The sequence below is a fragment of the Miscanthus floridulus genome, chromosome 18, assembly GCF_019320115.1.
Source record: "Miscanthus floridulus cultivar M001 chromosome 18, ASM1932011v1, whole genome shotgun sequence".
In the NCBI taxonomy this organism is placed as follows: Eukaryota; Viridiplantae; Streptophyta; class Magnoliopsida; order Poales; family Poaceae; genus Miscanthus; species Miscanthus floridulus.
In genome coordinates, this window is record NC_089597.1 from 100,922,286 (window position 1) to 100,941,938 (window position 19,653).

Here is a 19,653-nt window from a genome sequence, read left to right on the forward strand (position 1 = left end):
GATTGATGCATGTGTCATGTGTGTGCTTCTATGTGTACCGTCGAATCTAGTTTATGTGCCAATTGGGGACAATTAGGTGGCTACCACCTTTGCATCCCATTCACTGAATAGCTTGCTATCTGCTAGTTCATGGATTTTGCAGCCAGACCTTTGTTTATGTGCTTTGGTTATGCTCGTGGTGTGAATTCTGGTGTCTCTAATGGAGGATCATTCATTCTTATGGTCTAGTATCTGCATCATAGTACTCTCTGTGATTTTCATACTTTCCAGATTTGGAGTTGTACATATTATTAGTGGGTCAGAGGAAGTATGTTTCAGTGCTCTCGGATTTCCTTACTAGTCTTATGTCACTGAGTTTTGATACGTCAATATAACCTTTAAGAATATGCCTACTTGTCCCCCCATATTTTCAAGCTAACTGCAACTTCCTTTTTTGGATTAGTGGTACTTTGATCTCGTACAGATTATGTAGCATAAGGTTATTTATTTACTTAAAAGCAAATTCCAAGTATAAATAAATGGGATTAATGTGCAGCGGATTTATTAAAACTTAGTGTTGACTGTTAAGTGTTAACATGGTGTGTGTGCGCCATTGCATGTGATTGGTTATATATCGTTGCTTCCTATTCTGCTAAACATCACGGTTCCTAGAATCTAGAAGTATTGAGTCGGGCGCTGTGGCTGCGATGCCTAAAACCTAATCATGGTTGTGATTCTGCCTTCAAAACCCAAATATGAATATAAGTTTACCATTCTCATTCTTTTTGCTTGTACTTGTACATCCTTTTTAACATAATCTTGGGTGTGCGACTGTGCGTCACCTATACTACAGCCTAACCTCATAGCATTTATGTTTTTTCACTTGTGAACTTTTGGTGCATCCGATCTTATCAGGTTTGGAAATTTCGTGGGGTTTCAATTGGGTGGCGATGCGTGGGAACTGGGAAGTGGCCCCTTACATTAGAAATTTGTAGCTAAATGCATGTGCACTGGGGTATTTTTTTTATACAGGAAGCTGAAATGCCTTGTTATCTGTGGCTTGCTTTCTAAAGTGCTAGATTCACTAGATTGGTGTAATAGTTTTGGGACCAGAAGTTGTATACTGTCTACAGTAATTGGTCATTATTTATGGAATAGGAATAATATATAGTTAGTAGTCTCCACTTGCCATTGAAATCTAAGAGTATGATCAAGAATTAATAGTGCTGCAGTAGCATGTTGTATCAGCTTCAGCAACCTTAAGGAAACAATAAATTGCATTGACTTAAATGTTTGATGTGAGAGAAGTATTTTACATATCATACTGCTAGAATATAGACGTGTTGCTTTCTGATGAGAACATTGTTATTTATTTCGTTTGTGTGCCTGTTATCAATTGGTATAGGGAGGCTGGTTGGGTCCTTTCTTAAAAAAAAACTTTGTAATTTCGTTGTTGTTAGTAATGGAATCTGATCTTGTGTTTCTTAATTCTTACTCATTCTACTACTACTAGTACTACTACTTCTACTACTACTACTACTACTACTACTACTACTACTACTACTACTACTACTACTACTACTACTACTACTACTACTACTACTACTACTACTACTACTGCTCCTACTACTACTTCTACTACTGTCCTACTACTACTAATTTCTGCCTTTTGCTTATAGCAATAAGTGATTTCCTATGTTTTCACATTGGCCGGTTTCTACTGTTAACTATATTTGTGATATTTTCTTGGACTACTCCTCCTCCTACCACTACTCCTGCTACTACTACTACTCCTACTACTACTACTCCTTCTCTGTTTTTTTTCTTATATAATGCTGGTGTGTAGTGGCTATTGCTGCTGCTACTACTACTACTACTACAACTACTACTACTACTACTACTACTACTACTACTACTACTACTACTACTACTACTACTACTACTACTACTACTACTACTACTACTACTACTACTACTACTCCTACCACTACTCCTACTAGTATTCCTCTGCTCCTACTACTACTACTCTGTTTTTTGCTTATATACTGCTGGTGTGTAGTGGCTGCTACTGCTGCTACTACTACTACTACTACTACTACTACTCCTACCACTACTCCTACTACTCCTCCTCCTACTACTACTCCTCTTACTACTCCTCTTACTACTCCTACTACTCCTCCCTCTACTTGCTACTCCTACTGCTGCTCTTCTTTTAGTGATGCTCCTACTACTCCTCCTAAGTGGCTGCTGCTCTTACTCTACTACTACCACTCTACTGCTACACTTACTCTACTCTACTACTTTCTACTTACTACTACTACTTGCTACTCCTAAGTGGCTACTGTTCTTACTCTACTACTACCACTCCTCTGTTTTTTTGCTTATATACTGCTGGTGTGTAGTGGCTGCTGCTACTACTACTCCTCCTCCTCCTCCTCCTACCACTACTCCTACTACTCCTCCTCCTCCTCTTACTACTCCTACTACTCCTCTTACTACTTGCTACTCCTAAGTGGCTGCTGCTCTTACTCTACTACTACCACTCTACTGCTACACTTACTCTACTCTACTACTTTCTACTTACTACTACTACTTGCTACTTCTAGCTACTAACTGTTGGCTGTTGTTGCTTTTTTTGCCAAATCTCCCAGGACTCGCCTAGGACTTGTTGTCTTGTCTTTTGCCATCAGCTGCTGCTCTATGTTTGCTAAGTAGCTGTTGGTTTTTTTGCCAAATCTCCCCTCTCCTCTCCTCTCCTCTCCTCTCCTTTGTTTTGCTAATGATGAAATTGTCCAAGTCCATACATTATATGCAATATGAGCTGATGACCAAGAGCGTGTGAGGAACTTGGCATCATTAGCAGCCGCTCCTACATTACCTTCTCCTCTCTTCTCTGTTATGATGCCTTGATGCTCCAAGTTCAAGATCAGATGATGATTGACATGTTTCTGAGGCCTCTACCACTGCTACTACTTGTTTTTTCATATATTGTTGTTTTATAGGACTACTTTGGTTTATAGACCTTTTTTATTTCTTATACCTTCTCGCGTACCTAAAGCACACTTTCTTGCATCTATTAGAATAAAGCATGAAATAATGTCATGGACACCAGATAGTGCAGCCCGATGCCCCAAGCATGATGAGCAGCCAACCTATGAGGAGCAAGCACTAGAGGACTAGCTTACTCAGGAGCAGTTCGATAACGAGATAGAAAAGGATCTAGAAGTGATGCTTACTCAGGAGTAGTGTGACGAGGAGGAAGGGGGAGCAGAAGAAAGAGCAGGAGAGGCTGCTGAAGGCGAAGAAGTTGATGATGATGATGATGAGGACTCAGAAGAGGGATATGTAAGTCCCGAGGATCCTTTCCCACATGAAGCCAGAAGGAGGCCAATGGAGGAAGATTTGGATAAGGATTTTGACCTGAACGAGGAGGTAGGGAAAAAGCCTTAGCTTGTAAATTTTGCTAAAGCTTTGGTTGTGTTACCTCTGCTAACACTTTGACCTATCATATATATAGGTCCCTTCTAAAACTCAGAAAAGATGACATCGACGTCCGCGACATCTCGCTGGACAAGATGGAGTAGAGGAAAGGAGAGCAGAGGCAACAGCCACAGAGACGGATCACGATGCCTCTACTCCACAACCTCAAGACACAACCATGACTACCAAGCCTAAGAGGAACGAGGGGATAGAAAGGAAATCTATATCCAGATAAGGCATGCTATGTGATAACGGAGGTCAGGCCAGCAGGGGAGATCCTTGAGCCAAAGGAATTAAGAGGATGATTCCATAATACGATCAGGGACCTAGTAAGAGATAAATTGAACCCAGCAATCCCTAACTAGAAAGAGGTACCAGAGAACAAAAAGAATGAACTATGGGATAGGCAGCTAAAGCTCAATTTTAGATTTCTGAAGGGTAAGCAAGAACTGGTAAAAATGCTTTCAGGATGATGGGAGAGTCATTCCGACATTGGAGGTCAGAGCTCAACATGAAGTATATCCAAAAGGGGTTAACTCCCTTCAACGAGTTTGACAAAATAACTCCTAGTCAATGGGAGGAGCTCGTGGCTCAAAAGACTTCACTGGAGGCATTAGAGCTCAGTGCCCGTAACACCGAGCTGGCAAAGAGGAACAAACACCACCATCATCTAGGCCCCGGTGGCTACTATGCCAAGGAAGAGCAGTTTAGGAAGATGGTCGAAGAGGCCGCAGCTGCTGGGAATATCAATGTGACAAATTTGAAGGTACGCTCAAGGAATTGGATATATGCAAGGAGTACAGAATCATCCGGCGGTAATCTTAAGTTTGATAAGCTAGAGACCCAAGAGGCAGTATCAAGGATACTGAAATATGCTGAAGACAAGGAGAAGGGCTCATTTAATCCTTCCAGAGAGAGGGATGAGCTTAGCCTTGGCTTGGGAAACAAGGAGCACACAAGCCACACCAGGGGGCTAGGGAAAAGGATGACCTGGAAGCAAGGATTCGAAGAGGACAGGCACATGTACAAGAAACATGGCAGAGACTGGGAGACTATTCTTGAGCTCTAAGTGAAGGCTCTAGTTGTGAAGATGCTTGAGGAGCAAGGACTATCTACGGAGCCATGGATATTAGTGACGCCGCCGGGAGAAATGGCATTAGTTGGTAGCCCTCCGAAAGTTCCTAGCAGCCAAGGTTCCACTACAGCCACAACCCCCATCGATCACATATAGGAACCAACTAGTTGCACCTTGGTGTTTCTTAGTGGCCGGCAGAATACTGTGATGGAGGTGGCAACGGGTGTGGCACATCCTCTCGGTGGCTTACACCACAATAATAAGATACCACCGGACTACACTTGGGTCGAGGTGCATACCGTGAAGCCCGAGTTCATGTAGTGGAGGATAGACTACACAACTCCTGAGGGGCTGGTGTTACTCAGAGACGTTATTGGGCAGTTCATCCTCTGGCACAAATGGAATATTATATTGACTGCTTCTTCGCCGCATCCCCCTCTCCAAAATTTGGAGCGAGTTGTTGAGGTCGGGGAGATATTTTCACCGTCTCATGACCACCACATTCCTGAGATGCCACATTCTTCCCCGCCTCCTAGCGAGCATGTGCCTGATGAGATGCCACAACCTTCTCCTGCTCGTACCAAGCAAGTGCATGATGACATGCCATAGTCTTCTCAACAAGCACAGTCGATACATGAACAACGAGTGCCTCCTGAAGAAGGTGATGCACATGAAGATGAGGACGTGCCTGAATGGAAACTTTGAAAGAAGCATCCAATCACCATAAGGCCAGTTTATGTTCCAATGAAAGACGTCTCGTCGGTGTCCAAGTGGTATTCCCATGACCAATTCAAACCTGAGAACCAAGTTAAAAAAGTCCCATCATGGGGTTCTGAGGAGGCCATCACTAGCAAATTCCACCAAATTGCAATGCAGTATCCAAATGTTGATGCCATCAAATGGTTAAAGGATTGTCCAAAAACATATGAAAGAGGCAAGCCCTTCCTACCAAACCAGGACATCCAACGCCTACCACTTGGAATGAGAAGGTTCCATGATTGGTACTTGCGTGTTCTCCCAACTAGCATAGACCTCATACAAGCATGCTTCCCCACCGGCATATTTGGAAGCCCAGCCAGGAAAATTGTCTTTGACTTCAATGACATGCAAACATGCTTTCACCTAGGAGCAATGGAGATGAATCTAATTCGCATGTGGTGCCTATAAGTTCTTGTCCTCATGATATGATGTGAATGTAATCTTTGAATTTTGTTGTAACTAACCCACGCCATGATTTGTAGAATGCAAGTGCACATTGTCAAACAAGTGCCAAGTGTGAAACCCGGGTATATAGACCCTCAAGCTATAGCCCAAACAAATTTTAATTACCCTAAACAGTGGAAACTAGATACCAAAGAGCTAGCTGCTACAAAGACTCTTCGGGAGAAAGAGCACATCCGTACGGTGAAACTAAGGGAAGAGTCCCTTAAGGCTGCAGCATACATTGCTCTGGCTTTCAAAATTCTCCAACAACACTCTACTATATGGCTACCATACAACTTTGAGTAAGTTTAACTCTATACTTAAAGCTTTGTTCGATATATTTTATTCGATGCAAAAGAGCTTATCTAGTTCTATGATTAAATCCATGCAGCAACCACTGGATTTATATAGCCGTCGATGTTGGGAGGAGCATGGCATGGGTCTTTGATTCAATAGATAGGGACCCGGTGACATACAAAGGCTTCATATAGATTCTCAAGACGTATACATATCGACAATCCTCATTAGCTTATATATTTGTATACATACTTGTAACATTCACTTTTGGATACTAACAAGTTGTATTTGCTAAAATAATTTGAACAGGCCATTTAGGTTCTATGTCACTACACATCACGGAAGGCATGATCCAGCAAGGAAGGAAAAGCTGTCTATAAAAACACTATGTGCGGTAAGTGTAACTTACTTCTTCAGTACTCCATTACATGGTTGTTAAAAGCATTACTTAACATTTTCATATGCAAAACACACAGTGCCCCAAGCAGAAGCCTAGGAGTGTACATTATGGATACTATATATGTTCTGTGATGAGTAACACCGGTGCCTATAGGAGACACCCTTTAAGGGTAAGTTTGAACCTCTTCACCCGTAGTATAAAAACTTCGTACATGGTATGAAATACTAAACCGAAACTTGTTCTCTTGTAGTGGAAAGAAGAGAGAGAAATGAAAAGAGACCCATACAAGGATGGCCAACTCTTAGAGCTCATCGGTGACCTTTGCAACTTCATATTGGACCAGATTGTACATGTCAAAGTCATCTACCATGACCGAGAGTCTGACTTAGGTAGTAATCCTCAGTACCAACACCTTCGTGAGACTGAAAGGCTAGCTCTAGGACATTGATAACAATGTGTATAGAATTTGACATTGGTTTTACCTTATGAATTATGTCTATTTAATGATGGATTGTATATATTCTTGTGAATTGGACTTGTAATTGTAGTTTATATAATACTCTTGTGCTTGTAGTCTAAGGGGTTTAGAACGCTGGTCGCGGAGCGTTCGGCAACGCGAACGCGGTTCGGAACGATGGTCATGGGGCGTTTAGCAACGCGAACACGATTCAAAACGTTGGTCGTGGGACGTTCGACAATGCGAACGTTGGATGAAATACGTGGAAACAAACAGTGTTCTGGTCGAATTTGAATTGTAAATTTAAATTTTTTTGACAAGAAAACGTACTGTAGGGGCGGTTCTAGACTGAACCGCCCCTACAAACAGGTATTATAGGGGCGGCTGGCAGTACAGCCGTCCCTACAAATCACTTTGTAGGGGCGGCTGTAGTACCAGCCGTCCCTACAAATCAGTTTATAGGGGCGGCTAGTACTACAGCCGCCCCTACAAATCGATTTATAGGGGTGGCCTAAGAACCGTCCCTACAAATGCATGATTTGTAGAGACAGTTTGGTAGGGGCGGCTGGCCAAACCGCCCCTACAAAGGGTTATGAGCCGCCCCAAAAAAATGTTTCTATAGTAGTGGCGAAAAAAACGTGCATCCTTGGATGCTCATGAGAGCATGTGTGCTTAGAGACAAAAATAACATCATCTTTCCTTCCGTTCTATTGTCAATATTTGCGGCCAGTGAAACAACGAGGTTTCACTATATTAATTCATGGCGCTAATTAATTAACCCACCCAAGTAAAAAAAAGAGTATATTTGGTTTTAGCAAAATCCTATGTTTTTTTTGGGTTTGAGGAACTATGAACAAGTATAGTTTACTCATAGTACCAAATAGTTAGGGACTGTTTAGTAGAGCTCTCCAGCTAGCTTCTAGCTTGGATCTAGGAAGATGCCAAGCATTTCTTCTAGGTTGAATATAGGAAGATGCCAAATATTTTTTATAGAGTAGTTTTAAAATAAACTAGAAGGTTAGGAGCTGAAAGAAGTAGTTTCTTCTAATTTACTTACGCATATAATAACTTTTGACATACACTTCATCCTAAAGAAACAATTCTTTCAAATAATCACTCCTCATTGAGAATCAAACAATGGAGGATCTCTACCAAACATGCCCTCAAAATCCATGCACTACTACATTAACTATTTTCACCGCTGGTATTTTCACTACTAGTTTGTTAAAAACGGGTGGTGATAGTTTTGACCGCTGGTTTGTATTATGAATCAGTGGTGAAAACAATTTGTAGGGGACCATGACACCTAAAAGGAGGGTGAATTAGGCAACTTAAAATTCTAACTCTAAACTATGGCCTCTTTTTCTAACCCTAGCAAAACCTATGCAATAAATAAACTATCTAAATGTGCAATTACGGTTTTCCTAGTGTGTTGCTATCTCTACCGCAAAAGGAGTGATACAATCAATGTAAATGCGGAATCTAAAGAGCAAGGTAGAGATATGCAAACTCCCGTCGACAACTCTGGTATTTTTACCAAGGTATCGAGAAGCACGCAAGCTTTCCCCTAGTCCTCGTTGGAGCCCCTCGCAAGGGCCAAGCTCCTAGTCGAGTAACTCCGTGGATAGCCTCGGGCCTTCCCCACGCACAAGTGGGTCTCCGACGTGCCTTCAGGCAAGCCTCTCCCGGATGCTCCCTGCCATCTTCACTATCAAGCTTCTGGCCAAAACGCCATGGGCCTTGTTCCCTTTGGTACACGGTGGCGGCCACACCACAAACACGGTTGATATAATTTCACAAGACTACAAGCCCCTCTGATGTACAACAATGGTGCGCGCAAGCACCGAGTGGTAAGATGTATGCAAACCTCACTAAACACTAGGCCTAAACCTAGAGCAAGCGCATAAGCGGTGGTCTAATCAACCTATGCACTTCGCAAAAGCACCTACGCTAATCACCTAATAAATCACTAAGCACTATGCAAGTGGAGATCACTAAAATAGTGTATCAACACCCTTGGTATGTTTTCTTAGCTCCACTCAACTCATTTGGCCAGTTGGGGGTTGTATTTATAAGCCCCACTGAGAAAGTAGCCGTTGGGGACGAAATCCCGCTTTTCTGCTACTGACCGAACGCTGATCACGTCCTGACCGGACGTGTCCGGTCGTCCCGACCGTTAGAGCTGCCATAAACTGATTAGACGCTGCTAGCGTCTGGTCACATGCCACCGGACGCGTCCGGTCACAATTTCACCACTCTAGAACCTCTCTGTACTCGATCGGACGCTGCTGCTCTACGTCTGGTCGATTTGCCACCAGCGTCCGGTCAATGCTGAATGTGTTGCCGGAATGATGAACAGTACCATCGGTGCGTCCGGTCGATTTCAGTACTCAGCATCTGGTCGCTGCTGCTGACACCTGCTGTTGCCGAGCATCTTGATCGGAGCGTCTAGTCAGTTTCCTCCAGTGTCCGGTCCAGCGTCCGATCACCTCTGTGAGCTCGTTTCTTCACGATCTTGCGTACGGCTAGGTTTATATCTTCGTGCTTGGACTTTGCTTGATATCTTGGGTCTTCTCTTGTGCTCCTAGGGTCTTGTTTATGGTGTTGATCATCGAATCATCACGTCACCTTCGTCCAAGTCATGTCTTGCACCCTATTGAACTGCAAAACAATCACTTGCAAATTCATTAGTCCAACTTGGTTGTGTTGGTCATCAAACACCAAAATACAAAGTAAATGGGCCTAGGGTCCATTTTCCTTACGATCTCTGCCTTTTTGGTGATTAATGACAACACGACCAAAGCAAGCAAATATAGAATTTTGAAATTTAAAAACTACCTACTTGCTAGGATGCAAGGCAAGGGGCAAGGTTATATGATGCTAAAAGATACTACTTGTAAAACTAAAGAACACAACATAAAAACTTATCTTGCCCTTGCAAATGTCCCCTTGTGGCATTATGGATTTAAGCCTTGCTTCATACAAATTCTCTCCGTTACATAGGCTAATTCATAATCCACTATCCTCCCTTTCTCGGACCATTACCACTTGTAGACCATTACCACTTGTACATTATTATGATCTAGCTTTTGGTCCTACAAAGTAATGCTTGCTTTTGGTCCTCTAAATTCTCCCCCTTTGGAATCAAACACCGAAAAGGAAGACATTAGTAGCACAAGGGAGGGTCAAACTTTATGATCCTTTGTGTGTAGGGTGGAATAGGTCACAAAATTTGACTCACATTATATAGATTAAGCTCCCCCTAAATATATGCATACATATGGTAGAGGGCAAAGCATATGCATATTTGGCAAATTATTGCTCAAGGGAATTTAATCTATATAATGCATGGAGAAAGCATATAAATATCAAAATGAAATCAACATGATGATATCGATTTAGAAATACCACATGTGGACACCAATTTGATTTCTACCACTTGCAATAGGTGGTGGATATTTGAAGTATGATGCTTAACTCTGGGGACTCCATTTTCCTTGCAATGAGACTACTACACACATGATAGGCTTGAAAAGGTATTAGTCTCAAAGCATCCAACTTATAGAGTAACCTCTCCCTAAATTTGTGCACACAAGTATGGAATACTTGTAGGAAACATGCACATTGATTTTAGAATAAAAAATACCACTTGAGAGATGACATCACATGAATGTGAGAGTCATTTTCAAAGTTGATATTCAGGAGAAATTATCTACAATTTGGACTTTGGCACATATTAGATGAACAATCAAAAGACAAGCTATGTGCCGTGCTCCTAAACAATTTTAAATCATGTAGAATTGCTCCAAGGAATAAGAATAAAACCGAGCAAGCCTACCATAAGATATACCTAGTGTGTGCATGACAAAATATATATATGCAAATGCAAACCTAGGCATGAAGAGTAACTAGATGCTTAAAGATACCAATTTGTAAGAAATACCACTTGTAGGAAATTGAATCTAGTTACCTAACATGGGAAAGGGTATTTGGGTCCATAGTATTCACTAACCCACTTGACAATGATTTTGTTCATCATGATGCACCCTATGAAATGCATCCATACTTTGCCAAGTCTCCAAATTCCCCGACGTTCATTGGACTTCTCACTTCCCTTTCAGGATCCAAACCTTCTTGGTGCTCTTCATGTTGGAAATAATTTTCTTTGGCACCCAAAAGCGTTTGACCCCATTGTTGGCTTGCTTGTTCACCTTGATGGCCACCACCTTATCATTTTTCTTCTTCTTTAACAAGTATGGTGTGGAGGCCTTCTTGTCTACCATGTTGGTGTAGGTGTTGGAGAGCTTGCTTGTTTGCTTCTTCTCTTTCTTCTTTGTTCCTCCCCCATTCTTCACCTTGCACTCATAGGACTTGTGCCCTTCCTTGTGGCACACGTAGCAAACCATGGTTTGTCCTTCATCAAGCTTCTTTACTCCCTTGATGGTGTTATCTTGATGAAGTTGGGCTTGCTTCGCCTTGCCTTTCACTTGAGTCAAGTCCTTAATGAGGCGAGCTACTTCTTGCTTGAGTTGCTCATTCTCCTTTGCAACCTCTTGTGTGCATATATCTACAACAACTTTCTCAACATAAACTTGGTTGCACAAAGATGAGTCTAAACATAAATCATTACAAGAAGTAGAGGCATCCTTTTTAGACATGTTAAAGGTAGAATTTTTCTTTTTAGATGCCTTGGTGGGGGTTGTACTAACGGCTTCAAGATTAGCAACTTTATTAGTTAGCTCATCACAATGTTTGCATATGGTTTCCATTTTAGCAAGCAAACTTTTATAAGCATCTTGTGAGCTAGCTAATTTTTCTTTTAATTTTTCATTTTTTTTACAAGTTGCTCATCATTGATTGTGCATGAATTTGTTGTTGCACTAGCCTCAAGTTGCTCAATTTTAGTAGATAGTTCAACATTGAGATTAGCAAAGTTCTCATATTGTTAAAGCAAAGTTTTGTATGCTTCTTGTGAACTATCTAGCTTTTCTTTTAATTTTCCGAGCTTCTTTTGTTAACTGGTGCAAACTTTGGTATAATTAAGATTTTGTTGCACAATTTCATCATAAGAAGGCATTTCATCATCACTATCACTCTCACTAGAGGATGAACTTTCGTTACCTCGTGCCATAAGGCACATACGAGAAGAGCTTGATGATGAGTGATTACGTCCTCGCCTCTTGTGATGGTCTTCTTCTTCACTTGAAGAATCATCCCATGTCCTTATTGATGTGAGGGCTTGGTTCTTACATGCCTTCTTCTTTGTCTTGGGTGTGGGCTTGGTTGGACAAACTTCTACAAAGTGCCCCAACTCGCCGCATCCATAGCATCCTCTCTTTCTTTGCTTATTTCTTTGATTGGTGAAAATGAGATCTTGGATTTGGATGGGCACACCCTTGACATTGAGCTTTTGGATCATCTTCTCCACCTTGTTGATTAGTTTGATTGATTCTTCATCAAGGTCGGAGGTGGAGGAGGAAGATTGATCATCATCACTTGAATCTTCATCATCATCATCATCATCATCATCCTCATCTTCTTCTTCATCTTCACTTGAGGAGCTTGAGCTTGAGCTTGTCTTAACTTGCTTGCCCTTCATCTTCTTTTTCTCGCTACATGCGAGAGCTTTGCCTTTGCTTGATGAAGAGGCTTCTTCTTGACCTATCTTGCGTGACATTTCAAATGCCACTATCTTGGCAATAATTATGGCCGGGGTCATGGTGCTCAAGTCCTCCATGTTGTGAAGGATGGTGGTGATGCTTGCATATTTCTTTTTGTGGTAGCACGGAGATGATCTTCCTCATGATGTCCACATTATCTAGCTTTGTTAGTCCTATTGAATGGAGCTAATTGATAATTAGATTCAAACGAGAATACATATCACGAACAAGCTCATTATCATTCATTGTAAAGGAATCATAATTTTGTTTAGCTAGACAATGTTTTTGCTCATGGACATTAGATGTGCCGTCATAGAGCTCTTGAAGTTTTAACCAAATTTCATGTGCCATATTTAAAGTGAACACTTGGTTAAACACATCCATAGTAAATGATTCAAACAAGCAATTTTTAGCTCTAGCATTGAAATGAATCTCCTTTTCTTCACTCTTTGTGGGTTTATTAGGATTCTTAATGGGTCTCATCCCATCACGAGTGATTCTCCAAACACCTAAATCAACTGCCTCAAGGTAGCAAGCCATTCTAGCTCTATAATAGGGAAAGTTAGTGCCGTTAAAGTGTGGAGGCCTAGAGGTATCCATCCCAACCACTTTAAATAGCGTCGGCTCAACGGCGGTTAAGCCAAAGGTCCAAATTGAGCCAACCGGCTCTGATACCAATTGTAGGGGACCGTGACGCCTAATAGGGAGGGGGTGAATTAGGCAACTTAAAATTCTAACTCTAAACTATGGCCTATTTTTCTAACCCTAGCAAAACCTATGCAATAAATGAACTATCTAAATGTGCAACTATAGTTTTGCTAGTGTGTTGCTATCTCTACCGCAAAAGGAGTGATACAATCAATGTAAATGCGGAAGCTAAAGAGCAAGGTAGAGATATGCATACTCCCATCGACAACTCTAGTATTTTTACCGAGGTATCGAGAAGCTCGCAAGCTTCCTCCTAGTCCTCGTTGAAGCCCCTCGCAAGGAATCCCTCGCAAGGGCTAAGCTCCCGGTCGGGTAACTCCGTGGATAGCCTTGGGCCTTCCCCATACGCAAATGGGTCTCCGATGTGCCTTCCAGCAAGCCTCTCCCAGATGCTCCCCGACGTCTTCACTATCAAGCTTCTGGCCGAAACACCACGGGCCTTGTTCCCTTCGGTACACGGTGGCGGCCACAGCACAAACGCGGTTGATGTGATCTCACAAGACTATAAGCTCCTCCAATGTACAATAATGGTGCGTGCAAGCACCGAGTGGTAAGATGTATGCAAACCTCACTAAACACTAGGCCTAAACCTAGAGCAAGCGCATAAGCGGTGGTCTAATCAACCTAAGCACTTCGCAAAGCACCTACGCTAATCACCTAATAAATCACTAAGCACTATGCAAGTGGAGATCACTAAAATGGTGTATCAACACCCTTGGTATGTTTCCTCAGCTCCACTCAACTCATTTGGCCGGTTGGGGGTTGTATTTATAAGCCCCACTGAGAAAGTAGCCGTTGGGGACGAAATCCCACTTTTCTGCTACTGACCGGACGCTGATCACGTCCTAACCAGACATGTCTGGTTGTCCCAACCGTTAGAGTTGCGATCAACTGATCGGATGTTGCCAGCGTTCGGTCACATGCCACCGAACGTGTCCGGTCGCAATTTCGCCGCTCTAGAACCTCTCTGTACTCGATCAGACGCAGCTGCTCTACGTCCGGTTGATTTGCCGCCAGCGTCCGGTCAATGCTGAATGTGTTGCCGGAATGATGAACAGTGCCATCGGTGCATCCGGTCGATTTTAGTACTCAACGACCGGTCGCTGCTGATGACGCCTGCTGTTGCCGAGCCTCTTGATCGGAGCATCCAATCACTTTCCTCCAGCGTTCGGTCCAGCGTTCGGTCACCTCTTTGAGCTCGTTTCTTCACGATCTTGCATACGGCTAGGTTTCTATCTTCGTGGTTGGACTTTACTTGATATCTTGGGTCTTCTCTTGTGCTCCTAGGGTCTTGTTTGTGGTGTTGATCATCGGATCATCATGTCGCCTTCGTCCAAGTCACGTCTTGCACCCTATTGAACTACAAAACAATCACTTGCAAATTCATTAGTCCAACTTGGTTGTGTTGGTCATCAAACACCAAAATCCAAAGTAAATGAGCCTAGGGTCCATTTTCCTTACACAGTTATTATTGTCGGTTCACATTACAAACCGGCGGTGATAACTAAAATGGTATACCATCGCTTTGTTTGTAGGGCCAAAATATCACTCAGACCATAACCCCATCGCACTCTCATAGAGCCACCGCCCCTCCCCTCTAGCCCTCCCTCTTTCTCTCCCCCACCATCTCACCCATGCTCGCCATCTCTCTCTCTCTCACTTGTCCCTCTGACGCCCATCTCATGACATCAGCCTCTCACTCCTCCCTCCTCTCTCCCTCTAACTAGCATGGTGCGGTAGTGAGAGATGGCAGAGGTAGCCGAGGGCACAACGGCGTGGCGGCCCTGGCCTAGATCTGCCAGGACCCGTAATCAACAATGAGCTGAACATATGGTGTCTAGCTACGTTCAGCCCCCCTTAAGGCCCGCGGCCATAAGAAATAAGAACATGTATGGATCAAATCTCAATCTCATATCTACTAGTTGGATGTAAAAATTTAGACGCAACCATTAAAATTTAAATATCAAAATTGGGACGCTACCTATAGGCAGCCCGCCATGGGTCTGCCTTTCCTCTAAGCCTAGCCCACCATAGGTCTGTCTCTGAGCTCAATGCACCATGGATCTGCCTTTGAGCCTAGTCACCCATGGGTCTGCCTCATCCAGCCCGCTGTCACCAAAGCCTCACAGCTACCAAAACATTTGGGCGTGATTGGAAGCCTGGACAGCTTTTCTCATATCATCTCGAGTGAGCCTGGCCCGGGTAGGCCCGGTTGGATAGGTGCATAATCTTATTTTCATGAAGTGATTGGTAGACTGTACAAGCTCATCTCACCCATCTCAATCCTTTGATTGGTAGCATGCACAGAATTAGTGCGCTTACCTTGCATCAGAGGCATGCTAAAGTTACCCACCACTTTTTCTTTATTGCCTTCCTTTCCTTGTTGGGTTTCTCATTGTCCCTAGCATGCGGGAAATGGTGTGAGGTGATTGGAATGGCTTGTATGGTCTCATGTGCGCACACCCATAGTCTTGCTCTGAGAAAACAGAGTCAATTTGCGTTTTTCACGAGCCAGGTCCAGAGGCTTTTGATGCATCGCTCGGGACAGGCTCCAAGAGATGCGCAAGCTACCAATCACGACAAAAAGTGAAAGATGATGCATTAACGGATGCTGCGCCGAGTAGATAGGAACTCCCAATCACGCCCTTCATATATCCGATAACCCTTCACATTTCACCTCCCCTTCTCTGCCATCCCTTAGCCTCCACCATGATCAGGTTTTGCAAACCATCTTCCTACACATGTGAGCCTTCCCTTTGATCAACTCTCACATATTTTATTGATCGTCTACCTTCATCTCTTGTTGTTGCGATACTATGAACGTGAGATTGCCCTCTCGTTCCCTTGCTCCTGACTCATACCTTGTTCATCTGTTGCTGTTGCATTACAAGATACCAGATGAATTCATCATGGGGATGATGTGGTGGCGGAGAGGAGCTGCTAGTTAGGTACCAGAACCAGTAACGTGATGCGTAAATGTTTCCTTAGATTTACACACAATGATGTTTATTTTGACCAACATAGCAGTGACTTTAGAAAATTGGTTTGTGATGGGGAAAATGGGGTGGGTTAGTACTCATGAGGACCCACACTAAGACAACAACTCACTCTAGAGTCAGTCGGGACTTTCAATTTCTTGTTACTAAGTGCAATGAGTTCTTTTGATGGTATAGTTGTTTTCTCACTTCCGGACTATAACAACAGATAAAGCTATCTTCAGAAGGGCAGAGCCAATCTTTGATGGACCAACTTATGTACTAGTAATTAGATATCATATGACCTAACTGGGAGATTAACACTTGTAAAAGAAGGCACTCTTTATTACTATGCCAATATTACACAAGAGTACACACGGCTATCCTAACATTCAACTCACTCACACTCCTCTACATATCATCCTTCTCACATCTACCTTGCTCTTTGATAGATGGCATAGCAAAGAGGGGTACCTCTTATAGGCCATGGGGGCTCATAAAAAGATGGCATATGCCTCCTTCTACACAATTCTAAGATAAATACATTGTTCTAGTGTTTTCACGGTGTTCACATCTAGTGGCTTCATGCAAAATATCCTGCTTCATGAGTTGCGTGAAAGGTTCTAAAAAGTTTGCATTGTTATCTCCAATTGTTTATCTACAAAATTTTTTATTAAGGCTTATGGGGTTTGATCTTTCGTGTTATGAATGTCTTGATTACAACAACATTTTTAACTTTCTTGTGTATATATAGGACATGTCTTTAGAGCCTACACTTCACATGGAAAAGAAGCTTCCAAGTTCATACTTTGTTTCCGTTGCAAACGTTCTAATTCCCGCACCCCCCCCCCCCCCCCCCCCCCCCCACCCCCTATCACAAACTCACTTGCCAAAGCAATCGCACTACATACAGCATTACGTTGCAATAAAATGATGATCGTGGGGGAAAAAATTAGTCTGCACTCTAATAGTGTTTGGTTGGTTCAATTGTAAACGCAAACGTAAATAAAATTACAGCTTTAAATCGTTTATGTTTGCGTTACTGGCCCCATTCGCTGGTCTAAAACGTGACTGAAACTGGCTGGAAAACACTGTTCCGGCTGAATTGTTGCGAGAAAAAACACTGTTCCGACTAAAAAAAAAAGCCGAACAAACCGAATATGGGGTAAACCGAATATGTCGGTAGAACCAAACAGCTCCTCTATCCTAACACTATCGGCCATCACATCCATGAGGTGATTGGCCATGCACTGTGTCACCTAGATAGAAACAGGGCACGGGGGCGCCAAGTTTCCGCCGGCCGTCGTCTCCTTGCTAGTCCCCGTTCGCCCCTCGGCCGTGCGCCGGCGAGGTGTAGTAGAAGGTGACGCCCCTGCCGTTGGCCTCCTGAAGCGGCCTCGCGTTGCTCCTGGTGCCCTGCACAGCGAAAGCCACACAATCTTTCGTCAGCGTATATACCAGTGTACTGCAACTCTATGATGCAATGCAACGGCGGCGGCGTGGCGGCACCGCCCGGCCGACCGGCGACCGAGGGTGGGTGAAGGGTGCTTACGTCGTTGACGGCGTTCCGCAGCAGCCTGACCTGGCGCCGCGTCACCCGCCGTGTCTGCACACAAATGGCGCCACGTCACACACACGTACGTCGCCACTCGCCACCGTGGACAGTCATTTGACCTCTGTGTTGTTGGTTGCATGCTCTTCTTACCTGGTGCGCGACTACCCACGTCACGCCCTCCGTGCAGGGCGGCGTCGTGAAGGAGCCCATGTACTTGTAGTAGGCCGTGCTCCGGCTCACCGGCCGCCGCGGGTCCACCACCTCGTCGATGAGCTCCTCCCGGTCCTTCCTCCTCGCGATCATCCGGATGTACCGCTCCAGCTGCACACACATACGCATGCACGCATCTCGAACAACCATCAGACGAGATCATCATGTACAAATTTGGAGGAGTATTTATATGGACAACAGAAGAGAGATCCTCGCTAGCTCACCCTGTGGATGTCCTGTCGCGACGCCGCCGCGAGATCCTGTAGAGCTGCGAGACCACGGCGTACCTGTTGGTCTCGCTCTGGTGCAGCATGTGCAGCTCCAGGGCGTACCTGCGCCCGTTGATGGCGTGCTCGCTCGGCGCGTGCCAGTGCATCTGCCGGAGCCGGTACGCCACGCCGTCGATCACCACGCCGCCCGGGTTGCTGTTGAACCTCACCATGATGTCGTGGCCGCGGTTGACGACGGACGCGGCGGCGGGGCGGTAGGAGCGGCCCAGTCGGCCGGGCCGGTCGGCGAGCCCCGCGACGGTGTCGGAGAGGCCCATGGGTGACTGCTGGAGACCCACGGAGCAGGCCGCCCACTCCCTCCGGATCAAGCCCCACCGCGCCGGCCCGTTCCCGGCGTCCCGCCGGTAGCTGAAGTCCTCCTCCGCCTCGTCTTCATCCACCGATCCCAGCCAGCCATTGCAACGCGTCAATCAAAACCATGCACAGACGACAGCAGCACGGGGAGCGTGTCACAAGAACGAACGATCTGGTGCACGCACGCACGCGTGCATGACACGACCCGCTACCGGTAACCATGCTCATGCATTTAAATAAAGCCGACTGACTCGATCGGTCACTCACGTACAGCGCTGCGCGCGTGCGTGTGTAAGGCCCCGTTTGACTGGGCTCCCGCGTGCTCTGGCTCCTACACTGTAGTGACACTATAATTGGAGCCACGGGAGAAAAAAAACGAGTTTCTCCGGCTCCGGTGGTGTCAGTAGGAGAGGAAAAGAGGAAAGAGAAAAATAGCTTGGGTGAATAGTACAGCTACAGTGATTCAGCCGAAGCAGGAGCTGCGCAGAGCCCGCCAACCCGCCAAACGGGGCCTAAATCAGGACCGGAAACGCCTACCGAGCTCATGCGCCGCCGCGTGGTGGACCGTCGCCACGCCGAAGTGGCGGAGGAGCAGCTGCAGCGAGAGGGAGACGACGATGAAGGCGGTGGCGGCGGCCAATCTGCTGCTGCTCGGAGCCGCCGCGTACATGGCGGCCGTCGCTCTTAGTGTTCTGCTGTGTGCTGCTCGAGCCGCGTAGTTCGACGAGAATCTGTGTATGCTCAGGCATTTCTGGGGGTTAAACAGCCTGTTCGTTTGTTGGGTTCAGCTACCCAAACCAGCCAGCCAACAATATTTCTCTCTCACAATAAATCAGCACCAGCCAGCTCAAACCAGCAAAAAAAAAAAAAAAAAAAAAAAACCAAACAAACAGACCGAAAGTAGCCGTGTCCGCGAGCACGCGCGGCGGGGCCGGGAGAAAGCGCGTGATGAGCGCCGGCCGGCAAAGGCGGCCCGTCACGCGTTGCATGCAGGAGAAAAGGATCTGGGCGTGGGCGATGTATTGTATTGAGTGCCAATTTTATTTTCGAACGGGCCAAGCTCTTAAATT

The 19,653-nt window shown here is 44.8% G+C and overlaps 1 pseudogene; it reads right to left on the reverse strand.

The window, feature by feature from the left end:
• Positions 1-17,489: 17,489 nt before the first annotated feature.
• Positions 17,490-19,253, reverse strand: LOC136519795 (alpha carbonic anhydrase 7-like; annotated as a pseudogene).
• Positions 19,254-19,653: the final 400 nt, after the last annotated feature.